Source organism: Ursus maritimus, unplaced genomic scaffold (assembly GCF_017311325.1).
Source record: "Ursus maritimus isolate PB19 unplaced genomic scaffold, ASM1731132v1 scaffold_1, whole genome shotgun sequence".
In the NCBI taxonomy this organism is placed as follows: Eukaryota; Metazoa; Chordata; class Mammalia; order Carnivora; family Ursidae; genus Ursus; species Ursus maritimus.
The window spans coordinates 58,062,307-58,076,595 of NW_024423343.1; the positions used below are offsets into that span (position 1 = coordinate 58,062,307).

Sequence of the window (14,289 nt, forward strand, 5' to 3'; positions counted from 1 at the left end):
GGGGGGGGGGGGGGGGGGAGTCCCGCGGTCCCGCCCGCTGCGGGGAGGGGACGAGGGGCGACCCTGCGTGGCCGGTCACCTGTGACAGGTGGCCGCCACCTCTCGGGGAGACGTGGGCCGCGCCCCTCACCTCTGGGCCTCAGAAGCGTGGACCGAGGAAAGGCGCCACGGGTGGGGAGGGGGTGGGGGGTGGCTGTCAGCGTATATATTTTTCATACAGCGAATGCCACTAAAATGGCTGCTGCCTGTTTCCTTAGAAACCCATTAGTCTTCCTCAGCGGTTGTCAAAACTTGCTGGCGGTTTCTTGCTCACCTTTCCCGTTTCCCCTTTAAAAAGGAATGAAGAGGAGGGTTATCATGGCTTGGGGGTGGGAACACCCACAGTGGTCACCGAGTGTGGAATCCAGGAGACAGTTTCTCCTGAGGGGTGAGGAAGGGCTGGAATGGAATGGAGAGGCACTGCAGGCATGGCTGGAAGCAGGGAGGAGAAGCCAACGGGCTAGAATGGTGATCAGTGGTGACAGAGGGAATGATAAGCCAAAGTCTCTGGTCTTGAACCCAGGACCTGCTTGGGCTTCCATCACCTGCATGATGAAAAGAAACACAGTTAAGAATGGGGAGTAGTGGGGGGCGCCTGGGTGGCACAGCGGTTGAGCGTCTGCCTTCGGCTCAGGGCGTGATCCCGGCGTTGTGGGATCGAGCCCCACATCAGGCTCCTCTGCTGTGAGCCTGCTTCTTCCTCTCCCACTCCCCCTGCTTGTGTTCCCTCTCTCGCTGGCTGTCTCTATCCTGTCGAATAAATAAATAAAATCTTTAAAAAAAAAAAAAAAAGAATGGGGAGTAGTGGAGCCACAAGCAGAACTGAGGTTTGGGAGTCTGGGGGGCCAAGATCTCAAGGCCCCCATGTCACTTGGGCCTGTCTCTGGTAGGTGTGCCCAACAAATGTTATGCCTAGAAATTGTTTGGTTACATTCTGCCAAAAATCAAATTAATCTCTAACAATTATTTAGGAATTTGGGGACAAGTTAAATCTTTTTAACTACTGCCAAACACTTCAAATTTATGGTGTGATTTAGGGATAGATAATGGGGAAAGAGACATAGCACTGCTAATCTCACTTTGGTTTTTTTTCTCTCCTGCCCTGCCCTCACTCCCCTGCTCAGAGGAGGTTCAAGGAGACTGGAGAATGAAACAGCAGGTGCATTCTGGAATGCTTTTATCTTAATAAAACTCCTCCAAAGAATTTGCCATTTTTCCCTCTGCTCAACAGCCAGGATCTGGTTTCAGACCTGCCAGCATATTCCCTCAGCAACACCTCCCTGCTCAGTGCTTGTCCCCAGCTGACCTCCATCCTGTTCATTTCTGTCATGTTTTAGGTAAGTAAGATTTAAAATATTATACTATACAGAGAGTACCAAATGTATTTCTGTTGTTGCTTTTTTAATGATAGAGGTATGAAGGAGGAAATGGGCCTCCTGTATTTATTAAGATTCATTTATAAAGAGCTCTTGAGAACATTTCAAGGTTACCATATGCTTTCTCAAAATGCCTTCACTGAGAATACTTATAGATAAGGAACTAGAGGGAAAAATGACTTCATATGATGTGTCATTGCCAGAGGCTCTGAGTTGACATAGTTTTTGGCCATAATACTAAGAATAGTCACCATTTATTGAACATCCACTGAGCGTTAGATGCTGTGCAGAGTTCTCTACAAGTGTTATCTCATTTAATCTTCAGAACATTCTATGAAGCCAAACCAGGAGGACAGCTGCCCAGGGCACTACTCCACAAAAAGGGACAAATAGCTTTGAAAATATAATGAAACAGAAAATTATATTTATCATTACTTTCAGGGAGAGTGTTGATTGGGTTGCAAGGAAGACACTGGTGAGCTACTTGGAGTGGGAGTGAGAGCCCAAGGAGTCTAATGTGTATTCTAGGGAGCATAGGTCTAATGAAACTCAAGGCCTCTGTTTTGCTCTATGGGGAATCTGCCTTTCCTCGAATTAGAAGTTGAAGAATTATTTAAAGAATATCCTTTCGGAGGAACAGCAGTGGATCATTAGCTTACCCAGAGCCCTCACATGTCCCCATTCAGCCTTGGTGGTAGGTGCCAGTAACTCACTAACACAAGGACACTAAGCCTCAGGAAAGATTCATAATTTGCTCTCAAGAGCCCAGCTGCTGGACTAGGGATTCCTGAATCAGATTTGGGTCCCAAAGCCCTTGCGCTTCAGAGATGGAGTCACTGGTTCGGTCAAAAGAATGAGAGTAGGGGTGCCTGGGTGGCTCAGTCATTAAGCGTCTGCCTTCGGCTCAGGTCATGATCCCAGAGTCCTGGGATCGAGCCCCGCATTGGGCTCCCTGCTCAGTGGAGAGCCTGCTTCTCCCTCTACCCCGCCTGTTGCTCCCCCTACTTGTGCTCTCTCTCTCTGTCAAATAAATAAAATCTTAAAAAAAAAAAAAGAAAGAAAGAATGAGAGTAGAAGGCAAGTCAAAAAATGACTGCCCAGGTGATAAGAACAAAATGGTTATAATTTTTTTAATGTAAAAATAGGGAAACTTGGGGCGCCTGGGTGGCACAGCGGTTAAGCATCTGCCTTCAGCTCAGGGCATGATCCCGGCGTTATGGGATCGAGCCCCACATCAGGCTCCTCCGCTATGAGCCTGCTTCTTCCTCTCCCACTCCCCCTGCTTGTGTTCCCTCTCTCGCTGGCTGTCTCTATCTCTGTCAAATAAATAAATAAAATCTTTAAAAAAAAATAGGGAAACTTGTGAGGAAGAAGGATAGAAGAGACCCTTGAAATGTCAGGAATAAGTTCACTGTTTTTTGAATTACCCTTGTGGTCTAAAAGGGATTTGATTGCTGGTCAAGAACTAGAGAAGTAAAGGAGCTATTCCATGATTATCCTGTTAAGAAGAAGAAGAAAATAAGGGATTTTCTTTGGTTTTGATGGGAAAGGCAAAGAACAAGAGAATATTTATTCTTTTTCTTTCTTTCAAAGAATGTAAATCAGGCCAGACTAAAAAAGACCGCATACTGTGTGATTCCATTTGGATAAATTGTCCAGAAAAGGCAAGTCTGTAGAGAAAGAAAGTAGATTAAGGATTGCCTAGGTCTGGAGGGTGGGAATGGGGAGTGACTGCAAATGGGCCCAAGAAATCTTTTTGGAATGTTGAAAATGTGCTAAAATGGTTCGTGGTGATAGATGCACAGCTCTATAAATTTAACAACTATTGAATAATATATTTAAAATGAATGAATTTTGTGGTGTGCAAAATATATCTCAAAACTGAAAAAGTAAATAATAATAAAAAATAATAAACCTGTCTGGTAGGAGAAATAAGAAATAAAAGGAACATGTATTGATCTTTTGGAGGAAAATAAAGAAAACTATATAGGAGAAAAACTAAAAGTTACCCATAATTCCACCACCTAGAGATAATAATTTATCTCTAATACTTTAGTGCATCTTATTCTAAATTTTCTATTTTAAAAAGATACAATCATATATACACCCATAAAAACATGCGTATAACTAGCTACTTACATTCAGTTATGTATACAGTTGACCCTTGAACCATGCTGGGGTTAGGGGTACAGATATACACACCAACGCACCTCCACCTTCCCACCCCTGCCTCCCCCAAACCCCCACCTCTGTGCAGTCAAATCTGCATATAATTTTTGACTGCCCAAAAACTTTACTACTAATAACCTACTGTTGACCAGAAGCCTTATCAATAGCAGTCAGCTCACCTGCATTGTGTATGTTGTATGTATTGTGCACTATATTTTTACAATAAAGTAAGCTAGAGGAAAGAAAAAGTTTTAAGAAGATCATAAGGAATGGGCACCTGTGTGGCCCAGTCGGTTGGGCATCCGACTCGGTTTCAGCTGGGGTCATGATCTTGGGTGTCATGATCTTGGTGGTCATGAGATCAGCCCCACCTTGGGCTCTGCCTCAGTGCTTGGCGTGGTATTTGCTTAAGACCCTCTCTCCCTCTCCCTCTCCCTCTGCCCCTCCCCTGTGCTCACACATGCACGCATGCATGTGAGTGCTCTCTCTTTCTCAAATAAATACATCTTTTTTAAAAAAAGAAGATCTTAAGAAGAGAAAGTACATTTACTGTACTGTCCGGATTTATCAAAATAAATCCGCATATAATTGGACCCCCTGAAGTTCAAACTCATGTTGTTCAAGGGTAAACTGTAGATAGATAGATAGGTAGGTAGGTAGGTAGATAGATAGATAGATAGATAGATAGATAGATAGATAGATAGATAGATAAAATAGATACATGCGTTCATACAAACTTGAAAGCATTAATATTTTATAGGCTACTTTTTCTACTTGGAAGGGAAAAGTGCTTTACATGTTTAAAAATATCCTCATTAAAAAATGTAATAGCTACAAAATAAAATATAGTTTACCTAAAGTATCTTCCTTTGAGGCCTGTTTTTTCATTGGCAAAAAATATTTGTTTAATCTTCTTCCTATAGATTAATGAATTCTTTTTCTATGAGAAAGCTGAGATCTTCACTGAAGATCTCCAATGAGATGAGAATAAGTTATAAGACCCAAGTTCGTTAATGCCAGTTACTACTAGTTGTAAAACTTTGAGTGAGTTACTTAATGTCCAAGTTCCATTTTATTCATCTGAGCAGAGGTCCAAAGTTAGGAATTTACGAGACAGTCGAGATTAAGTTTCAGCTCCATTCTCTACTGTTGGACCTTACATGAATTACTTAGTGTAAGACCCTGTTTCAACGTCTGTAAAGTGGAGACATTAATGGTGTTATATATGAATATAATGGTTACAGGATTTAGCGTAAGTTCCAGGCACATAATGCATGCTCTATAACTCTTAAGTGTTGATGTGATTATTAATTTCTGTACAATGCAGATAAATAGCATTTGCCCTCTGCATTTCATGGGAACCTGGTGACAATCAATTGAGATCTGTTATACTAAAGGCGCTTAGTATCTGTTAATTATGAATTTTGACTGTGTGGGATATAAGGAATGGGTCTGCCTCCACGAGAAACACTAAAATTTCCTGAGGACTATCTTAGACATGGTCTCACAATCTTTTCTCCATTCACTCTCTGTCTACCTACCTCTGTCGTTCTTCAAACGAGAACAAATGTATACCCACTGAGTAGTTATTGTAGTATGTAGGCCAACGGCAGTGGTATAAGCCAGATAGGGCCCCACACTTTCCTATCCCTGGGAATTCTATCATAGATTAGGCATTCATTAGGCATCCCCATATTTGTGTATAGGGAGAATCTGATTCACCCTGTTTTAGCTACCTCATTGAAAGGTGGATTATAAAAACACATCCATCACTTCTATTGGTGATATAACCAATTTATTGAAGAAGCAGTACTTCTGGGTGAAATTATAACAGCAACTTTGCTCATCATGAGAAAAAAAAATGTTGTAGCCATATCGGGTGACAGATGTTATCTAGACTTTTTGTGGTGATCATTTCACAATATATACAAATACTGAATTATAGTGTTGTACATCTGAAACTAATATAATATTATATGTCAAAGATACCTGAACTTAAAAAATAAGTAAATAAAAGCAATTTTAATGTTTTTTCTCTCTGCTTTAAACTTGCTCAGTAGGGTAATTCTATCCCTGGCACTGGATATAGCTTTTTGAGTCATGTATAGATAATAATACTACAGTTTTTCTATTAGAGTATCCAACCAATATATTACTGAATACTTCTATCTTTATTCAAAGAGAATTCCCTCTTCCTCCCCCCATCTAGAGCTGGTTGCAGGCAGTTTCCAGTCTTTAGGAAAGAGGATATGGACAGCTTCTTTTTTTCTTGTTCATTGTGCCCCTACTTAATACCTGCTCGGTTTTACCCTTCCAGAATCAAAGGACTAGGGAAGGAAGGAGAGAAAAGGGGGGCAGGAAAGTTCTTTCTTGGCTGGGACAGTTGGCATCTGTCTAGGACTGGCAAGTGTATCAAGTCAGCTCTGTCTCTCCTGCTTTCACATATTCTTGGGCAGCCTTCCTGCTGGGCCTTCAACATAGGCAAGTGCCACTCTTTTGTCCACCTGTTCCCCATCCAGACCTGGTTTCCTAAGGTCATCTCTAAACTGCCTGCTTCTGTAGGAGTCCCAATTTGTCCTCCACCCACACCCCAGCTGTCTTCTGGAGCAGGGCTTATAGGGGCTGCAGGATGGTTCTCTCCTGTGCATCTCCCATGTAGTCCATAGAAACACTAGTGCCTACTTTGCCTCAATAAACTCTGACAGCACAGACCAGTCCTAACAACAGCACTTGCCTACATTGCCAAGAAGTTCACAGATCCTTTCCCCTGATCTGTAGATTCTAGGGCTGGAGTCAGACATGAATCCCCCATGGCCTTGACTTTAGAGTACTGTTCTCTGAGTGGCACATTGAAGCCCTCCCTTTCCCCACTCTTGTTGGTAGGAGTCATACCACAGGTCTCACCAAGAAAATACTCCTTATGAAATCCTCCTTCAGTTTCCACTTCCTAGACACTTTATTTCCTCCTGTGATGAGAAGTTGTATACTCATGAAACTGGTCTTTGGTATTTTGATTGAAAGCCTGCATCTTGGCACCTCCCTGTGGAATTTCATATCTATCCTAGTTTGGTGCCCCAGATGAAACTTGAATTTAGCATCTGTGACAGGCTAGTGAAAATTGAATCAAGCCAACTTCTTTTCCATACCTTCAACATTAATGCCTACTCAACCAACACAACTGCCTTTTCCAGGCAGGGCTATTCACCTGGGAGTTGTAAGGAATGCCATAGGAATACCACACTCATTAGGAAAGTGTAGCTCATATGGTCTCTTGAGCTTTCTAAAAAAGAAATGTATAATTAAAAATAACTGATTAGGAGAGGCCTAATTTGTGGGTTATAATAAACAAAATTTGTGGTCTTGGTTTAAAGCTTTGAAGATTTGTCAATTTGGAGGTGTATATTTGAGTTAAAATCTTAAAACATCAATAAGCAGAGATAGGAAACTGGCTAACATTTTGGTTATGATAACATAAAAATTTTATCTGTAAGGCAAAGTCATAAATGACCCATATTTAGAACCTCAATATTAGGCTTCTTTGTGAGTTTTAGAAGCAGAATTGTTTGGTTGTGGTATTTGTATCATTATGGCATGTAAGAGACAATTAGCAAGGAATCAGCTATGTAGTTTTAATTGCACTTTAGATATATCCAGTTTGGGGGCACTGGAATTAAAGTAAACCATGAAATATTATGAAAAACAAGGAAAAAATAGGATTGGGGATCATCTAGTGACTGCCTTCCAATTTCCAGATTCATAATGAACTAATGAAAATTTTAAGTCGTCAGTTTTTATGCTCCCTAAAAAGAAGCTATGTGCAGTAATAGTCTTCTGTTTCACAGAAAGGTAAGTTAAAGTATACAGTGAAGAGACATAGTTAAAATGAACCTTCTCAAAAAAAATATTACTGAGAGTTAAAATTTATGACTTAGTTATGGAATCAAGTCCTAAAAGAGAAGAAAAGTCTTTTGCTCCAGAAGTAAAATTATATTCTAGAGAAGCATATTGACCTCTATAAAGAAAACTGGTAGTTATTTGATCAATTCATTTAACATATGAACTCCCTGCTTACGGAGAATTGGCTGTGAAAGAGCTTGAATGCTCCACCTGGCCATGTTTTCAGGACAGCTCTTCTGCAACCAAGAACTGTGAGAGTCATTGGTAGGCAAATCGCTCTGGTCTAACTAGGCGCAGAGACTAACCAGGTTCAGCACTCCACCAGAGCCAAAGCCTTACTTACCTAAACAAATGCCGCCCTATGTGTAGAAATGTTCTGTACGCCACTTCTTCAAGTTGACTTGGTAAAGTGGCAGTAACGAGCTTGGGTAAATAGTTTGGGGTGAGGAAAATGTCACCATGTGACAGCATTAGTCTTAGGCCTATTTTCTAGTGGAGTATATCTATTTTGGTGAAATAACAAGCTGCCGTTGCTTTTTGATATTATGCAAGAGAAGCATAGTATATTACCCAGCTCAGAAAATCTCTACCTTTGTTATTATACACATTTTTCACATTAATAGAGAAAATTACCATGAAAACAATTTCAAGCTAATTATAGCCACCTAACATTTGTGACAATCTCCTTTTCATCTGTAATCCAATATGGGCTCCAACGTATTTCAAAAGTAGATTACTTAAATAGTGGATTCCGTAGAGAAAGTAAGCACTGAAAAGAAAGTTTGTGACTAAAAATCTTATTGATTATATTAAACCAAGAGCTTGCAGAACTTGAAGGAAGTAAAACAGAGAATTGTCATTTAAAGTGAGACATTAAATCTTGACTGGGCAATAAAATAATAATGAGTTGAGCTCTTTTGCCTAGGTGCACCAATTTTCACATAAAAAATATGGTAGTGCCACGCTACTAAAGAAGATACATTTACTGGCATTTCTGGATTAGAAGTACTAGCTCAAGTCCAGAGGCAGAAAATAACTCGGAGGCTTAGGAAGAGGTCAAGAAGCAAAGACAGGATTCTTTGCCTGCTGTGACTCTGCAGGGCCAGGGGGACCACACCCCTTCAGCTCTCCCGAGTTCACAAGAGGGAGATTCCAACTCTGTCAGCTCCTTCCCCTGCCTGATGGCACGGAGGCTTCACAGCCCTGATTCTGGCTGCTCCTCACCAACTGCGGGAGCTGCACAATTTAAACCCCGGAAATGGAGCCTTCCCTTCAGGTGAACCTAGGCTTGGCCCTGTTTATGATAGGCGTGTCTGTGCCTAAGATAACCCCACTGCCACCCACTCAGTTACCTCCCAACAGACTGTAGAGATGGGACCCTTTTCATTTCTTTACACCGTTAATTCACCCAGTCATTTAAGTCAGTAAATATTCATTGAGCTCCTACAAATGTGTTGGGCACTATGCTAGGCACTGAGGGTGGAGCAGAGAACAGACAAAGGCCCTACTTGCATGGAACATTGTAGTGGGTAAAATATGATATAGGCAAATAAACACAGAAATATAGCATATGTCCAGTGGGGACACTCTGCAAGGGACAATTAAGCAAAATCAGGGACTACAGAGATGGAGAAGGGGCTTCTATTTGATATAAAGTAGTCAGAAAAGACCTCCCTGATAATGTAACATCTGAGCAGAGCATGGGACCCATCTACACACCACCTGTCTCATCCTCAGCCCCTTACTCCTCCTTGGCTGTCATAGCAGCTAGCAGACTCCATGCAGACCCCTGTGGTTTCCCTGCCTGAGCATCACCAGCCACAGGTCTAGAAATCTGACTCCTCTCCCCATTCCTCTCCAAAGTCAGCTGAAATGCCAAACAACAGGGCCTTGCCTCCTGAGCAACTGCCAATGGGGCTAAAGGATGAAATGCAGAAATCAGAGGACTCAATGCCCCCTGAATGAATTTTGACCACAGGGAGACAGGAGATTGGAGGGTACTGGACAGATAAACTTCCTCTCCCTTTTTACCTCCAATGGACTGTTTCAGTATATGATTTCTCCAGTCTGAAGTCAGCCTGTGTGACCAAGCCCATATGCTTACTGAGTGTTATAGTTTGGATTGTATTCCCCAAAAGGTATGTTGAAGTCTTAACCCCAATACCTTATTTGGAAAGAGGGTCTTTGCAGACGTAATCAAGTTCAGATGAGATCATCGGGGTGGGCCCTAACCTAATGCAGCTAATGTTCTTATAAGAAGAAAAGACAGGACACAGAGGGAGAAGACTGCCATGTGAAGACAGAGACAGAGGTCAGAATGATGCATCTACCAGGCAAGGAACACCAAGGATTGCCAGCTAACACCAGAAGCTAGAAGAGGCAACGAAAGATCTCCCCTACAGTTTTCAGAGGGCATGTGGCCCCGCCAACGTCTTGATTTTGGATTTCTAGCCTCCAGAACTTTAAGACAATAAATTTCTATTGTTTTAGGTGACCACGTTTGTGGTACTTTGTTACAGCAGCCCTAGGAAACAAATACACTGAGTGACCAGCTGTGCTGGATTTACCTCCCAAATAAAGCACTAACAGCCCATGCCTGAGGCTCTATTTTCTGGAGAACTGGAGAACTGTGACTGTGACAACCAAAGATCTGAATAAAGTGAAGGATCATATTTGAGGACAGAGATTACAGACAGAGGGAAGACAATCCAAAGGAGGCAGCATGCTTGATGTGTTAGAGGACCAGGAAGAAAGCTAGTGTGTTTGGAGAGTGAATGAGGGGAAGAGTGCCAAGAGATGAAGTCAAAGGGGGAGCCGGAGACACTATCCCTAGGACCTAATGGACCACAGAAAGGACTTTGAATTTTTTTTTAACACGGTATTAGCGAGATGTAATTTACACATACTAGTAAAGTGAACGAATCTTATGGGTACGGTTTTGTGATTTTTTTTTTTTTACACATTGCTCTGGTTTGAATATGTCCCCCCAGATTCATGTGTTAAAACCTAACCCTCAAGGTGACGTATTGAGGTATTAATCACTTTTGGGAGGTGATTAAGTCATGAGGGCAGATATATTATAAAAAGAGACCCAAAAGAACTCCCCTGCCTCCTGCCATGTGAAGACAAAGGAAGTCTGCCATTTTGAAGAAGGCCATCACCATACTGGCACCCTGATCTCAGACTTCTAGCCTCCAGAACTGTGGGAAATAAATTGCCATTGTTTATAAGCTACCCAGTTTCTGGTATTTTGTTACAGCAACCCGGATAGGCCAAGACATATATGCATAACCCAGTGTGACCACCATCCAGATCAAAATATGGAACATTTCTATCATCCCCAAGACTTCCTTCCTATCTTCCAGCCAATATAATTTACCAATCCTGGGGTAACCACTATTCTCACTTTTATCACTATAGATTGGTTTTACCTGATTTTCAAGATCATGTAAATGGAATCATACAGGATAGACTGTTTTTGCTCAAAATGATGCTTTTGAGATTCATCCAAGTTGCTGCATAGATGCTTCACCTGTTTTTATTGTTGCATAGTATTCCATTGTGTGGATCACAATTTGTTTACCTGTTCTCCTGGTTATTTGCAGTTTAGGCATATAATGAATGAAGCTGCTAAGAACATTTATGTACTCTTCTCTTTTTGGTTATATGCAATCATTTCTTTTGGTATAAACCTTGGAGTGTACTTTCTGGCTCTAGGGATAGGTTTATGTTAATTTTATTAGTTTTTCAAAGTGGTTGCACCATTTTATACTCCTGCCAGCAATGTATGAGAGTCCCGGTTATTTTACATCCTCATCTATACTTGGAATTGTCAATCTGTTTAATTTTAGCCTTTCTGGTGTTTGTGTAGTGGTATTTCATTGTAGATTTTAATATATATTTTCCTGATGACTAATGATGAGCTCCTTTTCACATGCTCATTAATCACCTAGACATCTTCTTTTATGAAGTGCTTGTTCGGGTCTTTTGTCCATGTTTCATGCTTTTGTTAAGGCCACATCCCATTTCCAAAATCTGTATTAGTTAATTTATTGCTATGTGATAAATTACTCTATACATTGACAGCTGAAAGCAACAAACCTTTATTATCTCACAAAATCTCTGAGGATCAGGAACCTGAGAGCAGCATGGTTGGGCTCTGGCTCAGAGACTCTGGTTGCAATTGAGCTGTTGGCCAGGGCTTTAGTCATAGCAAGGCTCAACTGGGGCCAGAGACTGCACTTCTAAGCTCACTCACATGTGCTTCATTGTGAGTAAATATATGATTTCTATTAGGCTGGTGAAATGTTGAAAAGAATAAAGACCCTCTACCACTCTCGCTGACCTCTTGGTGTCCAGGATCTCAGTTTGAAAGAACTCATCTAAAGGAATAGATGGTGGCAAAGAGAGACCCAAGGTCCCCCAACTAGTTGACAGGACAGGTCAAGGAATAGGTGTTAGAAATCTAAAAATATTCAGGCACAAAGAAATGTAACTGTTTGAAATGGCTCGCTTTCATTAAGCTCCCACTATCTCACTAGGAGTTTAAAAGAATAAATCACGGCAGAGTGTTTCTAGTCCTCCATAAGTGGTCATTTGATCCGGCAACCTCACCTGTGGCAATCTATGCCAAGATTAGAATTCACTATATGGAAAAAGCTATTCTTTTAAGCTTACTTATTAGAAAACTAAAATGTGGAATTGTTAAAGAAAATACATATTTCTTCAAAAGTTACCAGGAGATTATTAAAAGTGGTTGTTGTGAGTGTTGAACATATAATATTACAGGAAATGCTTAGGGCATAGTATTAGGTGGAAAACTAGATGAAAACTAGGTGAAAGTGAACTAGATGATCCAATGAAAATTGTTGCAATGTAATGTCATTTATGTATGCACATAGGAAAAAATTAGGAAGAAAGAAAAAATTATAATATCTATAATATCTGTATTAGAAATGATAGGGTAATGGGTAAATTCTCTCCCTACTTCCCAGATTTTCTACATATTTTTATAACTTAAAACATCTAAAATTACCAATTGCCATCAGACATGAAATTTGATAAAAATAAAAGTTAAATATAAATTGTCTAATTTTTTTCCTTGTTCATTTATTTTCTTCAACTTTTTAGTTTGAAATTTTCAAACCTACAGAAAAGTTGTAAAACAAGTACAATAAATGCCCATATAACTTTCACCTAGATTCCCCAGCTATTACCACATTTATTTCTTTTTTTTTTTAAAGATTTTATTTATTTATTCGACAGAGATAGAGACAGCCAGCGAGAGAGGGAACACAAGCAGGGGGAGCGGGAGAGGAAGAAGCAGGCTCATAGCAGAGGAGCCCGATGTGGGGCTCGATCCCACAACGCCGGGATCACGCCCTGAACCAAAGGCAGACGCTTAACCGCTGTGCCACCCAGGTGCCCCTACCACATTTATTTCTCCACATATAATACACACACATTTTTTTTTCTGAGCATTTGAGAGTGACAGACATTTTGAAACCATGATCTTTTTTTTTAATTAATTAATTTATTTTTTAAATGATTTTTTATTATTATTATGTTAGTCACCATACAGTACATCCCCAGTTTCCGATGTAAAGTTCGATGATTTATTAGTTGCGTATCACACCCAGTGCACCATGCAATACGTGCCCTCCTTACTACCCATCACGGTCTATCCCATTCCCCCACCCCCCCTCCCCTCTGAGGCCCTCAGTTTGTTTCTCATAGTCCATAGTCTTTCATGTGAAACCATGGTCTTAAATACTACAGCACACATCTTCTAAGAAAAAGGACATTCTTCTACCTTCTTCTACAATTATCACACTCAAGAAACTTAACATTGATACAATTCTGTTATCTAATATAAAGTTTATGTTCAAATTTCTCCAACAAACCAAAAAAAACTCTTCTATGTCTTCGTTCCGATTTATCCAAGATTCAGTCAAAGATTACACATTGCATTTAGCTGTTATACTTTTTAGTCTCTTTTGATCTAAAACAACCTCTTAGCCGTGTTTTTTTTTAATTCCTTCATGATACTGACATTTTAAAAAGACTCTAGGCCAGTTATTTTGCAGAATAACCTTCAATTTAGATGTGTCTGTTTCCTCCTGATTAGAAATTGCCTGAATTTCTTGACTAACATCAAGTTATTTTGTGTTGTAAGATATTACTCTTTCCCATGCTGCCAATATTCTCCTATCCTATGAAAATGGAAAATCTTTAATGTGTTTTTTAAAACAAATTAAGCTAATATTTTTGGGGGGTGCAGTATTAGTTGGACTCAGATATGCATATCTGAACTTTATCATTTTTGTCATCTAGAAAATAGTAACTAAGAACATGTAGCTGGAGAAATCCAAGCACTTGAGAGCCCCTGTAAGAAATTTCTATTTCCCACAGCAGAAATTAGGGATCTGTCTGCTTTTTAACCACTTACAGCTTGACTGACTAAGGAATGTTTCCTATTCTTTGTTTCCTTGTATTTTAGGGCAGTCTATAAGACAGACTGGGAGTTGCTTGGTCATAGAATTAAAGATACTGGGAGCAATTCTAGAAAATAAAACCATTTGCTAAGCCACTGCTCAGCTGGGGACAGTCTGTGTGCCTTCAAAATTGTCTTACTAGAAATTTTGAGTCCTGAAAATACCTGATTTCTGAACTAAACAAGCAGAATCTAGGCAGAGGGGAGTCTAAATTTCATGTATAATTTCACCTATCAAGGCTGCCAATAAATCACACAATTCATATAAATAAAAGCTATGGCAACGATGTTGCCAGAATGGTAAGTGCCTCTTAC

At 40.4% G+C, this 14,289-nt stretch overlaps 1 long non-coding RNA gene across 1 annotated transcript in view; it reads left to right on the forward strand.

Annotated features, from left to right (window-relative positions):
* The window catches only part of LOC103659568, a 13,998-nt gene extending 3,054 nt beyond the window's left edge, over nt 1–10,944 (forward strand). The window contains exons 2-3 of the long non-coding RNA XR_005838459.1: nt 1,164–1,376; nt 9,742–10,944. This is a non-coding gene — a long non-coding RNA (uncharacterized LOC103659568). The remainder of the gene's footprint in view (nt 1–1,163; nt 1,377–9,741) is intronic.
* The last annotated feature ends 3,345 nt before the right edge of the window (nt 10,945–14,289 follow it).